Genomic DNA, 7076 nt, shown 5'->3' with positions numbered 1-7076 from the left:
CCTGTCTGAGGAAATGACCTAGTTTATGGCTTTTCTGCATTCAGGGCATGTTACCAATGTGCACACAATGACAAAAAAGAAAAAGAAGAAAACAGAGCAACAGTGGGAAATAGCCTTTGGATTATTAAAAGAAAAATCATAAGCCGAATTTTATGTATGGAAAATGCTCCAGAGTTCTTTGACCAAACTGTGGTTTCACTCACGTCTATTTGCCTATCTTCTGTGGGCAGCTCACATTCAAACCCTAGAGGAAGTTGTCAGATGAAACGGAGCTTGCAAACTGGTGGCCTAGGGGACCAAACTGGGTTAGAGATGCAGGGTTTTTTACAATCTTGTCACACTGCAGAGAATACTGTGTGTGTGTGTGTGTGTGTGTGTGTGTGTGTGTGTGTGTATGCGTTTAGTTGCTAAGTCTTGTCCAACTGTTTTGTGACCCCGTGGACTGTAGCCCACTGGGCTCCTCTGTCCATGGGATTTCCCAGGCAAGAATATTGGAGTGGGTTGCCATTTCCATCTCCAGGGGAATGTTCCTGACCCAGGTATCAAACCTGGGTCTCCTGCATTGACAGGCAGATGCTTTACCACTGAACCACCAGGGAAGCTGCAGAAAATATTATATTTTATTTATTTAGCTGCCAACATTTAAAAATTTGGAGACTTCCTATAAAATTTCAGTTTGGGCTTCTCTTTAAAAACCTGACAATCTGATAAGATAAGGTCTGTACCCCACAGCACAACAGTTGAGCTGAGTAGTGGCTGCCGCCTCAGACAGCATGAGTGGCTCCATTTCTTCCCAGGCCCCACCACTCCCTAAGGTCTCCTGCATAGAGGCTGAGTCTCAGCAACCATTTATCATCACACTGGCACTACTGTTGCCCTTATAGTGAACTTAAGAAATAATGAGCAATATCCCTTATACCCGCACCTCTTTTAAAACTGGGGAAATTAAGCCAGATCAGGTAATTCACATGCTTCAAGAAAAAAAAAAAATTCTCAATTTCAGCTTGATTCACTTCATTAATAGGTCCCTATAAAAATAACAGCTAACACCTCTACAAAAATAACAGCTACCAACTCAATGTGTCAGGCAATTTTCTAAGCCCTTCACATATTTTAAGTGCATTTAATCTGTACATCTACTCTATGAAGTAGGTATTAATATGATCCAGTTTCACAGATGAGGAAACTGAGGCTCAAAGAGGTTGTGACTTGCTTAAAGTCCATTGCTAGGATTTGGACAGACCCTGCAGGGATCTGATGCATGCCCCCTGACACACGTATACAATACCAGCATGCAATAAGAACAGCTAGCGTATACTACCTGCCTAGTATGTTCCAAGCACCAAAAGAGGCTCTTGAAATATAGATCAATGCAGAAACTTACGGTGGGTTGCAAAAAGGCTACAAATATAATAAGATGTTTCAAAGGTTAAAAAGAGAAAACTGTTAAACTGCTACACGGAGTGCCCAGAGGAGGCTCAGAAGTAGTTTTCACTGAGGAGGTGAGGGCTGTAATGCACCTTCAAGTGTAAGAAGGCATGGATACATAGGTTTGTGGCTCGAACATGATGTCTTTGGAGGGAACAGACAGGAAAGTACAGGACACAGCCCGGGAAGTCCAGGGGCAAGACCAAGGTGAAGCTGAATGCTGTTTCTTCATATTTCTTGAAGTACCAACAAAACATCCTGCATTCTGGAGGAGACATGGATGAACAAAGCTTGACCCTGCCCTCAAGGAGTTAACACATCAGGGACTTCCCAGGTGGCACAGTGGTAAAGAATCTGCCTGGAGGCCAGGGTTCGATCCCTGGGCTGGGAAGATCCCCTGGAGAAGGAAATGGCAACACACTCCAGTACTCTTGCCTGGGAAATTCCATGGTCGGAAGAGTCTCGCTGGCTACCGTCCATGGGGCCACAAAGAGTCGGACACGACTGAGCAAATGAGCACACACACACACACACACACGCAGTCAGAATGCTAAGGGCTTGGCACACAGTAAGTGCTCAAAAACTGTATTCTTTATTATAAAGATTGTTGTTGTTGCTATGTAAAGAATAATGCTGAGTGTTTCATAAACCAGGTGAGCCGCATCACTGCGCCCTTCCCGCAGATAATCAACAATTCCAGCAGACCTCCAGGTCCTCGGGGTCTTGTGAACTGTGAAGCTAACTTGTGTGTTCTGCCTCAATTAAGAGTAGAGAAATAGCATCTTCTCCATGCTGTGATTTTAAGTAATATCAAGGTTTCATAAAACGTATTAGCGTAGGTCTAGGTGAAACAAAAATAAGATAGCACACTGGGAAATTAATTTTAAACAAATTACATGTAAAATGCAAGGATTCATAATATTGTCTCTAAAGCAGTCTAATCTTAATATCATATATTTTGCTTTATGAAGCTCCCAGTTTTAGATTAATCATATTGTTTTTTTATTTACTACTTCATATAATAATTGGCTTATCTGTGATATTAATATGTATGAATTTTTTTAGTTTGCTCCTTCAAGAAAGCATTCAGCTTGATGCTTATAATATGTTGATTTTAATATGCAATGGATGTGTTTATATGCAGATTAAATTGGATTGCATTTATACTAAACAAGAAAACCAAAATGTAGAGGGTGCTGAGACCTGAGTAACTCTCATTAAAGTATGGGAATCCATGACAGAGCTTTCAGCTCACTCCCCTCTAACAGCACAGCAGTAGATGGAAACTTGCCATTTACCTCATGATGCGCTGCGCGTTTTTACAACGATAAAGAGGTACCTGACTCTGGGTTTCTCCCATCACAGTGGTTCTTGGTGAGGGAAACGGGGAGGGTTTTGACCCCGGAAGGACATTGAGCAACATCTGGGGATAGTTTGGTTGCCACCACTGGTTGGAGGCAGGGAGGGAGGACTTACTGGCATCTAATTAATAGAGACCAGAGATGCTATTATCGGCTTCCCTGGTGGCTCAGCTGGTAAAGACTCTGCCTGCAATGCAGGAGACCCAGGTTCGATCCCTGGGTTGGGAAGATCCCCTGGAGATGGGCATGGCAACCCACTCTAATACTCTTGCCTGGAGAATCTCATGGACAGAGGAGCCTGGCAGGATACACTCCACGGGGGCACACAAAGTCGACATGACTGACTGACAAGCCGCAGCGGAGATGCTATTTAACATCCTACAATGCACAGAACAGCCTGTCAAACACAAGTATCCCTGCCAGAATGTCAAAAGTTCTGAGGTTGAGAACTCAACCCTTATTACACAAAAGTAAAATTGTTGTTTGTTTATAAGTAAAGGATCCTATATATGTACATATATATATAATGTATATACTCATTTATTCAACAGATATATATTGAATCCCTACGATGTATCAGAGAGACTCTTCTAGGAAAAGTCTTTCACAGAGATTACATAGATTGAGATAAAAGATAGGTATAAAGATAGATAATGCACGTGAATCAATGTAGCGGGTAAGCGCTATGAAGGGAGAGCGGGGAGAGCCGCACTGACACGCGTACACTGTCTCGTGCAGAGCAGACGGCGAGCAGAGGGGAGCTGCCGGCAACGCAGAGATCCCCGCTCAGCTCGGTGATGCCCTAGAGGGTGGGAGGGGGGCGGGAGGAAGCGCAGGAGGGAGGGGCTACACGCGAACAGAGCTGACTCACGCTATTGTATGGCAGAAACGAACACAACATTGTGAAGCAATTATACTTCAATAAAAAATACCGTATTTCAGATATAATACTTGAAAATACACCAAAACACGAATATCTACAGTTTGGTGTATATTCCTCCATTTTTTGTTTCCATGAGCATACGAACTCTACCAAACGTACTGTTTATTTATTCATTCACTTTTTTACAAGTGAATATACAAATACATATCCTTCTTGACAACTTTCCTTTTTCCCACTTACTTCTAAAGCCCAAATGGTCTTGCTTTGTCTCGTTTTAACTTTTGCAACAACTCACTGAAGAGGAGCAGAGAAGGGAGGAGGAAGTATTTAAATAAGTTTTATTTCCATTCCTTACCTTTTCACATCCAGTGGAAGAGCAATCAACAGAGGAGATAGACCTGAAAATCAGACCAACAAATAACACAGGGTTGCCAGGGGCAGCCCAGGGCTTCAGGACTTCTCTTTCTCGAGGGTCTGGTTCATGTCCTTCACTCATGCCTTGTCATTTTCTCCATAGATATCTTACACAATTTTTGTTCGTTTTTTCCTAGGCGTCACTGTCTTTTAGGAACACATCACCTCCCTGTTTACAACCTCCCAAAGCGTCCCTAGGGACTGCTGCTGCTACTGCTAAGTTGCTTCAGTCGTGTCCGACTCTGTGCAACCCCAGAGACTGCTGGGTAAATGCCAAACCCCTTGTTTGACACACTCAGTGCTTCTTCATTAAGGATCTTCCCAACCACACGTGCTAAAGCTGCAGCCGTTTCCACCAACGTTCCGTGTACTTTCAGACACCTTCCCTTTGGGGCCCTATCCTTTCTGTCAAGAACATCCTTTTTCTTTACTTTATCTCAGAGACGAACTTATCCTTCAGTACCAGCAAAAACAACACCTCTTAGCAAAACCTTTGATGACCCTCTAATCAGGCTGTGTGGCAGGAGCAGCTCTTGAACGATTACCCTGTGTTTTCAGCCTGGCCCCCTCACCCTTTGTTCCCTCACTGGCATTCCAAGGAACATTTTCTCCCAAACCAAAAATGAAGACCCAGAGAAGCTACAAGACTAACTCCGAGATGGAATGATTTACATGCGTGTTTCCAGCGGCAGCTTCTGTCTCTCAAGAAACAGGGCTCAGACATGGATCGAAGGAAAAGAGGAAGGGGAGGGGGCAGACGAGGGGCCCAGCTTGGAGAAGGAGTCAAAAACTTGGCTTCCTGAAGCTGCAGGGGAGGATTCATTACCAACGGGATTGTGTCTCCAGGACCTCAGAGCAGAACATGAGACCAAGTGTGAGCACGTCCCCATGTAGACAGTGCGACCCAAGGATCTGAAGTACCTATAAACCCTCTGAGCAAAGAGGGGTCTGGATATCTTGAGAAAGGGAGAGCATTTGCCAGGGAAACCCTTGGCCCCTGAGCAAAAAGTAATGAAAGAAAAACAGAAAGGTTCTTGTGTGAGTTTCCTAGCAAGGGGAGGAGAATCTCCAAAGAACGCAGGACAGTGCTCAGAGGGCCAAGAGTCAGCGTACACATCTGCTGGGGCCAGAGACCAGGACGCAGTTCACAACGCTGTCAGTCACTTCCCTGCTCACCCAACCTCAACCCCATCCCCACTCTCTGAAGAAGAGGGTCAGAAGCCCCTTTGGACAGACTCATGACTACAGAGTGAAGGAAGGAACAAGGCAACCACTTTCCTATTTACTGGATGTAGACTTCCCTGGACGGCTTGTCTAAGGGAAGGAGATCTTAATTTAAGTCAAGTTCAGAAATTGGCTTATTATATGAGGCAAATAATACCATTTGCAGCAACATGGATGGTCCTAGACATTGTCATACTGAGTGAAGTAAGCCATACCCAGAAAGACAAATATCATATGATATCACTTAGATGTGGAATATAAAGAAACAGGGGTGCAAAAGAACTTAATTGCAAGATGGAAGCAGAGTAATGGACGTAGAAAACAAACTCATGGTCACCAACGGATGGGGGGGAATAAATTGGGAAATTGGGATTGACATATACACACTGTTATTAATATAGCTAAAATAGAAAACTAATAAGAACCTGCTGTATAGCACAGGTGCATGCATGCATGCTAAGTTGCTTCAGCTGTGACTGACTCTTTACGACCCTATGGCCTGTAGCCCACTAGGCTCTTCTGTCCACGGGACTTTCCAGGCAAGAAAACCACAGCAAGTTGCCACGCCCTCCTCAAGGACAGCACGGGTAACTCTACTCAGTACTCTGAATGGCCTATATGAAAAAAGAGTCTTTCCAAAAAAAAAGAGTGGGTATATGTACATGTATAACTGAGTCATTTTGCCGTACAGCAGAAACGAACACATTGTAAAGCAACTATATTTCAATAAAAAATTTTAAAAGATAAAATTAAACAGATTCTGTTGAAGTAAAAAGAAATTCTAATTTTGGAACTAAAACTGTGTTTAGTAACCTAGAGCAACTGCAGAAGTTTCTATTAACATAAATGACCAAGAAAAATCATCTAAGAGCAGAGGAAAACCCCTCCCAGCTCAATAAAGTTTTAAGTGATAGAGGGAGATAAAATAAAATTGCTTTATGTTTACACCCCATTATTCCTAACCTGTTTAATGTTCTATTATATACATAAAGCCACTGCTTAGCATAATGTCTTACACATGGTAAATTCTCAATAAACGTCCTTGAAAGAATGAAGACATCCTTGAAAACTACCATTTCAAGATAAAAGAAAGAGAAGAGAGAGAGTATAAGAGGACAAAATCCCCATAGGTAATTTCTAGCCCACTTAAATTTAAAATGGCATTAAGATTATCATTCCATTTATTTCTGGGAACTTGAAAATTTCTCCTCTGCACCCATGCATGCGTGCTAATTCGCTTCTGTCATGTCCGACTCTTTGCAACCCTAATAACTGTAGCCCGTCAAGCTCCTCTGTCCATGGGGATTCTCCGGGCAAGAATACTGGAGTGGGTTGCCATGTCTTCCTCCAGGAGATCTTCCCGACCCAGGGATCAAATGCACATCTCTTACATCTCCTGCATTGGCAGGTGGGTTCTTTACCAGTAGTGCCACCTGAGAAGCACCCATTCCTGTTACTAAACCAGTGAACAGGTGAGGTTGATAAGAACCCAGAGATCCAGGGAAGAAAGGCCTTAGGAAATGCATCTTCTCCTTGAAGAACAGTATGATGATACTACAGAGTTTCAGAGTCTCAAGTTTTCAATAAATTATTCCATCAAAACACAAGCACCCATAAAATAAGGGCTCTGTCTACAGAAATTCCCCCAAATGGCCAAACTATTTCTCAAAACATTTATTCAAATAGTAGCCATACCTCCCAGTGGGGATTCCCTCTCTTCATTTCCTTTTTTCCTTTCGTGTTTATTGAGATATAATTGACATATC

The sequence above is a fragment of the Bos taurus genome, chromosome 13 (assembly GCF_002263795.3).
Source record: "Bos taurus isolate L1 Dominette 01449 registration number 42190680 breed Hereford chromosome 13, ARS-UCD2.0, whole genome shotgun sequence".
NCBI lineage: Eukaryota > Metazoa > Chordata > Mammalia > Artiodactyla > Bovidae > Bos > Bos taurus.
This window is presented reverse-complemented; position numbering follows the sequence as displayed.